The sequence below is a fragment of the Anomaloglossus baeobatrachus genome, chromosome 4 (genome assembly GCF_048569485.1).
Source record: "Anomaloglossus baeobatrachus isolate aAnoBae1 chromosome 4, aAnoBae1.hap1, whole genome shotgun sequence".
NCBI lineage: Eukaryota > Metazoa > Chordata > Amphibia > Anura > Aromobatidae > Anomaloglossus > Anomaloglossus baeobatrachus.
Window position 1 is genome coordinate 437,595,128 of NC_134356.1, and position 9,145 is coordinate 437,604,272.

General features: G+C 42.9%; 1 protein-coding gene across 2 annotated transcripts in view; it reads right to left on the bottom strand.

The window, feature by feature from the left end:
- Positions 1–7,059, bottom strand: part of SLC28A1 (solute carrier family 28 member 1) — a 300,208-nt gene extending 293,149 nt beyond the window's left edge. The window contains exon 1 of one of the 2 annotated variants that reach the window (XM_075345491.1): positions 6,907–7,059. The gene's annotated coding sequence lies outside the window, so the exon portion shown is untranslated. The remainder of the gene's footprint in view (positions 1–6,906) is intronic. The other variant, XM_075345490.1, reaches the window with a different exon arrangement.
- Positions 7,060–9,145: the final 2,086 nt, after the last annotated feature.

Below are 9,145 nucleotides of genomic sequence, written 5' to 3' on the forward strand. Positions count from 1 at the left end.
AATTTGCTAGATCTGGTCCTGTCAAATAGACCGGATACAATTTCAGATCTACAGGTCCGGGAGCACTTGGGCACCAGCAATCATAATATGGTAAGCTTCAACGTAATATTCAATAGAACATTTCAAAGGGGGAATGCTAAAACCTGGAATTTTAGGAAAGATGATTTCAACAAATTAAGGGAAGAGCTTAAATGTGTAGATTGGGACAAAGTCATAATAACTGGGGATACCGAACATAAATGGGGTAAGTTTAAGGATATACTACTAGAGTCCTGTAAAAAACGTATACCCTCTGGTAATAAAATGTCCAGGAATAAAAAGAAACCACTATGGATAAATAAGACTGTACAAAGTATAATAAAACAAAAACAAAGGGCATTTAAAATCTTAAAGGCTGAGAATACAGAAATAGCATTGCAGGAGTATAAAGATATCAATAGGAAATGTAAAAAAGAAATCAAACAAGCAAAATTAGCTACTGAAACAAAAATCGCCAATGACATTAAAATAAATCCCAAAATCTTTTATAAATACATTAATGCCAAAAGGAAAACAAAGGATAGTATCGGCCCCTTAAAATATAATAACAAGTTAGTTATAGAGGGAAACAAAAGACTGAGATATTAAATAGGCATTTCTCATCTGTATTCACCAAGGAACTGACTGTACCAGGGATCATTCAACAAGTGAAAAATCAAAGTTCACCACCCGATATAATTAATTTAACACAAGATGAAGTACGCCTATGTCTGAGTAAATTAAACATTGACAAATCCCCAGGGCCAGATGGCATTCATCCACGAATATTGAGGGAATTGAGCTCCGTAATCGACAGACCGCTGTATCTCATCTTTTTAGACTCACTTGTAACAGGGTTGGTGCCTCAGGATTGGAGGATTGCTGATGTGGTACCGATATTTAAGAAAGGTAAGAGGGTAGATCCAGGCAACTACCGTCCAGTAAGCCTGACATCAGTAGTATGCAAAGTTTTTGAGGGCATTTTAAGGGATGACATGCAAAAATATATTGCAGAAAATAATATGATAACTGACAAACAGCATGGATTCATGAAAGATAAGTCGTGTCTAACCAACCTGTTGGGGTTCTATGAGGGGGTAAGTTCAAACCTGGATATTGGTAATGCAGCTGATGTGATTTATTTGGACTTTGCAAAGGCATTTGATACTGTACCACACAATAGCCTTATACTAAAGCTCCAAAAGCAAGAACTAGGGGACACAATATGCAACTGGGTAAGGAATTGGCTAAAAGATAGGAAACAAAGAGTAGTCATAAATGGTACATTCTCTAAATGGGCTATAGTCAGCAGTGGGGTGCCGCAGGGATCTGTGCTTGGACCGATTCTTTTTAATCTCTTTATTAATGACCTTGTGGATGGGATTGTTAGTACAGTGTCAGTCTTTGCCGATGACACCAAACTATGTAGGATATTAAAAACTGACCTGGATAGTACAATATTACAAAAAGATCTGGATAAGATGTCAGAATGGGCAGATACTTGGCAAATGAGATTTAATTTTGATAAATGTAAAGTAATGCACCTAGGACGGAGTAATCCTATAGCTGCGTATACATTAAATGGAAGTAAACTCGGGACTACAGAACAGGAGAAGGACTTGGGTATTCTCATTACAAATAAGCTGAGCAGCAGCACTCAATGTCAAGCAGCAGCTGCTAAAGCAAATAAGATTTTAGGGTGTATAAAAAGAGAGATTAGATCCAGTGATCCCAACGTATTGTTACCCCTCTATAAATCACTTGTAAGGCCACATCTGGAATACAGGATCCAGTTTTGGGCTCCACATTTTAAAAAGGACATTCAGAAGTTAGAGTCAGTTCAAAGGCGGGCAACTAGACTATTACAAGGAATGGAAGGCCTCCCATATGATGACAGGTTGAAAAAGTTAGATATGTTTAGCTTAGAAAAAAGACGTCTCAGAGGAGATCTCATTTATATGTATAAATACATGTGTGGTCAATATAAAGGACTGGCACATGACTTATTTCTTCCAAAGACAGTACTAAGGACCAGGGGGCACTCACTGCGAGTGGAAGAAAAGCGATTCCAACAGCTAAATAGGAAAGGGTTCTTTACAGTTAGAGCAGTCAGACTGTGGAATGCCCTACCACAAGAGGTAGTAATGGCAGATACTATAACCGCTTTTAAAAAAGGGCTGGATGATTTCCTCAGTACACAAAACATTGTTGGTTATAAATGACTTAGTGACTAAATGTAGAACTGGTGGAGGAAGGTTGAACTAGATGGACCTAGGTCTTTTTTCAACCTAAGTAACTATGTAACTATGACTTAGTGGCAGCTATGGGCTGCCATTATCTCCTTATTACCCCAATTGCCACCGCATCAGGGTAATCGGGAAGAGCCAGGTAAAGACTGTCGCATTTAATGTGTGCGGCAATTCCAGGCGGCTGCTGGCTGATATTTTTAGGCTGGGGGGAGCTCCAAATAAAGTGGGTATCCCCAGCCTGAGAATACCAACCCTCAGTTGTGAGGCTTTATCTTGGCTGTGTATTAAAGTTGGGGGGGACCGCACACCGTTTTTTTAAAATTATTTATTTATTGTACTGTACGATATAGACACGCCCCCCGGCGGCTGTGATTTGTTGCAGTCAGACAGCTGTCATTCAGCATGGGGGTGCTTCTGACTGCAACCAATCCCAGAGGGGGAAGCATTGAATATGTATGAGCCTAATGAGCGGGTGCAAGGAATATGTAATGAGGCTAATGATCGGGTTAGGAAAAAGAATGAGAAGTTGGGGGAGCAGTGTGACAGCCGCGATGCGCTGGTGATCGGTGAGTGCTTGGAGAGAGACAGAGAGAGAGGGAGACACCGACACCCCAAATTTACTCCAGCATTGATTTTGTCATTCTGGAACTAAGTTCATGAGCTGCGTTTTTGTTGACAAAACCGCAGGTAAAACAAATGCAAAACGCAAACAATTTGTAACCATGTGTTTTGTCATGCGTTTTTCATCCCCTCATTGATTTCAATTTGTGACAAATGTTGACAAAAATGCAAGAAGAATGAACATGCTGCATCTTTTTTGTCACAAAATTTTGTAAAAAAAAAACTGTTGACAAATAAACTGCAACGTGCGCATAGCAAATCTGACTTCTCATAGACTTTGCTGGGAAGTCAAAAGTGAGAAAGTTCTGACAACAAAACTGGCAAAAATGCTACAAAAACGCGATAAAAAAACGCAGTGTGCGCATGTAGCCTAATACTGAAGAAAATAATTTGATTTGCTAATGACATATTTGAGAAAAGTCTTATATTTTTATTTACTATCACTTTTCTGTCTCCCCCCACCCCCATCAGAACGGACAGGTCCCCCAAAATAAAGCAATGTTGCATGATAGATTTAACCAGAAAAACAGATTCACTTCTTTTTTTTGCCGTCAATATAGCCATATGAAAGCTTATTTTTTGCAGGACATGTCGTAATTTTTTATGATACCATTCATTCTGCCATACTAGATAGTGAGAAAAAATTCCAAGTTAGCTAAAATTGCAAAAAAGTGCAATTCCGCAATGCCAATGGCAGAAGAGTTTGATACGCTTCTCCGCCGGTGCATGTTAAATCCCACTGTCAGAGGGGCCATCATACAAGGTGAATTGGCTACTGGGGGCTATCATACAATGTGAAGGGGCTACTTAGGACTATCATAAAACATGGAGGGGCTATTGGGGGCAATGATATCACTGTGTTGGTCTGACTTGCTGCTGTGTGCCAGAAAATTAGTCAGGACGTGGAGTAAAGGGGGCTTTACACGCAGCAACATCGCTAGCGATGTCAGTCGTGAAAGCACCCGCCCCGCTGTTTGTGCGTCACGGGCAAATCACTGCCCGCGGTGCACAATATCGCTTTTACCCGTCACACATACTTACCTTCCTAGCGACGTCGCTGTGGGCGGCAAACTGCCTCTTTTCTAAGGGGGCGGTTCCTGCGGCATCACAGCGACGTCACACGGCAGGCATCCAATAGAAGCGGAGGGGCAGAGAGCAGCCGCATGAAAGTCACGCCCACCTCGTTGCCGGAGGACGCAGGTACAGTGTTAGTCGTTCCTGGGGTGTCACACATAGCGATGTGTACTGCCTCAGGAGCGACGAACAACCTGCGTCCTAAACTTACAACGACATTTGGGAAATGGATGACGTGTCAACAATCAACAATTTGGTAAGTATTTTGCATCATTAGCGGTCGCTCGTACGTGTCACACGCAACGACATCGCTAACGAGGCCGGATGTGCGTCACGAATTCCGTGACCCCCAACAACATCTCGCTAGCCATGTTGTTGCGTGTAACGGGGCCTTTAGGTGAGTATATGATGATTTTTATTTTAATAGCACTTGTAAGGACTACTGGGGACAATCATACAGTGTGGAGAGGCTACTGGGAGCCACTATACAATGTGGGATGGCTATTGGAGGCCATCATATAATGTGGGAGATTACTGTGGCCATCATACAATGTTTATGATACTGGGGATCATCATACAATATGAAGGGCTACTGGGGGCCATCATGCAATGTGGAGGGCTACTGGGAGCCATCAAACATTGTGTATGAGCTACTGGGAGCCATCATACAATATGGAGGTGCTACTGAAGGCCATCGTACAACATGGAAGGGCTACTGGAGGCCATCATACAATGTGATGGTACTACTCTGAGCCATCATACAAAATGGAGAGCTACTGGGTGCCATCACATACAGTAATGTGGAGGTGATACTGGGGGCCATCATACAGTGGAGGGGCTACTTGGAGTCATCATACAATGTGAAGGGGCTAATGAGGGCATATAAAGGAGGTATTTTACTATGGTAGCACAATGGTAGCATTGTTATGTGGTGCACTAAGAGGAATACTGTTTCGGTGCTACACAGCAGGTATAATAATAGGGCCACATATGGCAGCAGCTCAGCATTGGGATAGCTGTAGGATGAGGAGTTTTTGTAGGTTGAAAATAGATGAGGACCAGCTGGAAATATGAGAAGTCAAAAGTATCTTTGTTGTAAGCTCTGCAGACGAGTGGTGGCTGGAAGAAGTTGTCATGTCTGACTGGGCAAAATGAAAGAGACGGGAAAAATGAACAATGTCACCAAAAAGAACCTGTAAGTGACTATCTATAACTGCACTGTAATCAATTGTATGTTCTGCAGGACTGGTGTGCACCACTATATGGTCACCATATGACAGTAATATCAGTGTTGGTCATTGTATAGTGATTTCATTTCAGTAACAGTGTTGTATGATCATCTGCTGAGGCTCACCTACACCCACAATTAGGCCGTGTGCCCACGCTGCGTATTTTGACGCAGATTTTCAGAAATCTGCAGCAAAATCTGCATGTCCATTGTGAAGCCAGTAAAGTCTATGAGAATTCAGAAGTGCCGTGCCCACGTTGAGTATTTTTCCCTTGCGTACTTGGTGCAGATTTCTTTTTTTCTGCACCAAATCTGCACCAAACATGCAAGGGAAAAATAAGCAACGTGGGCACAGCACTTTTAAATTGTCATAGACTTTGCTGGCTTCACAATGGACATGCAGATTTTGCTGCAGATTTCTGAAATACGGGTCAAAACTACACAGTGTGGGCACTGGGCCTTAGGGGTACTTTGCACACTACGACATCGCAAGCCGATGCTTGCGATGCCGAGCGCGATAGTACCCGCCCCCGTCGCAGCAGCGATATCTTGTGATCGCTGCCGTAGCGAACATTATCGCTACGGCAGCTTCACATGCACTCACCTGCCCTGCGACGTCGCTCTGGCCAGCGACCCGCCTCCTTCCTAAGGGGGCGGGGCGTGCGGCGTCACAGAGACGTCACACGGCAGGCGGCCAATAGAAGCGGAGGGGCGGAGATGAGCGGGACGTAAACATCCCGCCCACATCTGTCCTTCCGCATAGCCGGCATGAGCCGCGGTGACGCAGGTAGATGTTCCTCGCTCCTGCGGCTTCTCACACAGCGATGTGTGCTGCCGCAGGGGAACGAGGAACAACATCGTACCGTCGCTGCCGCGCAATTATGAAAATGTCGGACACTACACCGATGATACGATTCCGACGCTTTTGTGCTCGTTAATCGTATCAAAAACGCTTTACACACTACGATATCGACAGCGACACCGGATGTGCGTCACTTTCGATTTGACACCACCGACATCGCAGCTGCGATGTCGTAGTGTGCAAAGTACCCCTTAGAGTGTGTCATCGTAGTTGTAAACATGGTTACCTGGTTAGGACCACTTAAACGTCCCGCTATTCCCACCTCCACCCCCGAGGTGAACCTCAGCTATGCCTCTGTCATGGTGCATAGCTAATTTGCTCTGACATCATAAGAAAACTTTCTGTAACATAATATTATCTTAACTCATGTCACAATGTATAACGTCAGACATAGTAGAAAATATTCATTCTAGGAATTCCAGAAACATGGGGAACAACAGTGTAAGATCATTAAAATAACAAGCCATAACATTTTCCTGTTTGCCTATTCAATCAATCGGGGCAAGAACATGCACATAGAGTTTTGGCATCTAATCTTGGAACAATGCACACCATTACAGTACTGCATTAATATCTACTATTTTGGCATTTAGTAAGCAAGTCTATAGTGTCTAAAATAAAACAGGCTCGTTGAAAGGTTCTGCACTGTGATCTGTCAATATCTCTCACTGAAAAATGCTGTGATAAATAAGTAAATCTTGTTACTGAATAGCCCCAACTCAACAAATGCAATTGAATCCTAATGGTAATGTTAGATATTTAGATGCACGCCATCAGACGAGCATTGCTGCCTTTGCCAAACAGGTGAATTCTTGAGGGTTAAAGAAGATGCATTAGCAAAAATATTTACTTACACGTTTTGCTTTCTTTTGTCCTTCGGGAGCTCTTCACTGTATGTCAAGACTTTTCAGTTACTTATTTCCTTAGCCTTATGTTGAGGAAAGAAGAACATATCAAGTAGCACCAAAGTCCAAAGCTGTGTCAGCGAGCGGGAAGAACCCTTAGTGATTCCCACTTCCCTGTATTGGGTCACTTTGTTTAATAAGGTAATGAATTGTCACTTAGCTGCGATTCCAACTACTGGGGGCAGCTTCTGTATCACTGACATCATCTGTAAATGAACGTCATATATTATCTAAAATATTTTAATGATTTATTTTATTATCTAAAAATACTGATGATTAAAATAGTTTATCAACAACTCTCACAGCAGTAATTTCTTCTGACTGTTGTACACAACCAATATCGCAGATAACAGCCCCTTCTGCATGTAATCTTCTCTTTCCTGTGAATTGTAAAAACACACCCCAGTTGATCCTTGATCTTACTTTCAAAATGGTTGTCCTGCTAAAGCTTGTTCAATAAGTTGCTTTTATGAGATATAACCACTAGTGATGAGCGAACCCGTGGATATTTGGGTTTGCCGAACCAGCATAGGGAAAAAAAAATATCGGGATCGGTGAGCGAGGTTGATGACGAACTTAACCCCACACAACAAATCCCATACAAGTCAATGGGAATGAGACGTTCAGGGCAGTAAAGGGTACTTTACACGTTGAGATATCGGTACCGATATCGCTAGCGAGCGTACCCGCCCCCGTCGGTTGTGCGTCACGGGCAAATTGCTTCCCGTGGCGCACAACATTGCTAACACCCGTCACACATACTTACCTTCCCTGCGACGTCGCTATGGCCGACGAACCGCCTCCTTTCTAAGGGGGCGGTACGTGCGGCATCACAGCGACGTCACACGGCAGCCGTCCAATAGAAGCGGAGGGGCGGAGATGAGCGGGACGAACATCCCGCCCACCTCCTTCCTTCCTCATTGCGGCCGGCTGCAGGTACGAAGTTGTTGCTTGTTCCTGCAGTGTCACACATAGCGATGTGTGATGCCGCAGGAACGATGAACAACCTCGCTACTGAATAGACAACGATTTTTGCTAAGTGAACGACCTCTCACAGACCAACGATTTTCACCTATTTTGCGATCGTTTAAGGTCGCTCATACGTGTTACATGCTGTGACGTCGCTAACGACGCCGGATGTGCGTCACAAACACCGTGACCCCGACGATATATCGTTAGAGATGTCGCAGCGTGTAAATGGCCCTTTAGTGCTACGGGCCTGTGATGGAAGTAACATAGTTTACTCATCCTTAATAACCACCATTGGCACAATATATTGGCACCTAAAAAGATCACATTACTGTAGGATAGGCATCATGATGAATATGCTCCTGTACTTTACACAATATATTCAACTTTATAATATCTCTTTCGTATTAAAGAGATACTCCCATCTCTTACATTTTTTGTTATGTATTAGGCCATACATATAGATGCATCCATCATAAATATATGGCATATTTTGTGGAAAAGCCATAATTGGATGATAAAATCTGTGACTGTATAATTGTAGGTAGCAGTTGCTCACAGGTGCTCTGCTGCCCATATAAGTAATTTGCTTTCTCTTTTACTCTCCGTCATAACAGACCACCACGTCTTCTCTCAACTATGACCCCAGTCTGCAGAGTGTAAACAAGTCTACCCAAACCTCCTATTCTACCACCCTTTTAAAAGCACCATAATCATCCATTACTTTCTGTGCATGATGGTGCCACATTACTGTACCCGGTTTGTTGTAAAAAATATATCAGCTAATACCTTATGTGGTTTTCATTTTCACAGGATGCAGCCAAGATATATAATGTTTGAGAGGGAAAATAATGTTTGTACTTATGGAGTGTGCTTTCATAAATGCTGGAAAAGCTGTCTAATCTAATAGTATGGATGTAAGCAGTAGTCTGTTAGCAAGTAAAAAGCAGCACAAATAGAATGGATATAAAAAGTCTACACACTCCTGTTAAAATGACAGGTTTTTGCCATGTAACAAAAATCTGTCATATGGAGTTTTGCACGAATTTCATCCACTGTCATGGCGGCACCAGGCTTTGTTCACATTGCAGATACTGACACTCCACCCGATGGTTTCTCTGGTGTCTCTGATCAACACAGACAGACTCAGGTATGGACCTGCTGTGTGCTCAGTTATAGCCTCTGCTACCCTTCTTGTTAGGCTTTTTTGATCACATGT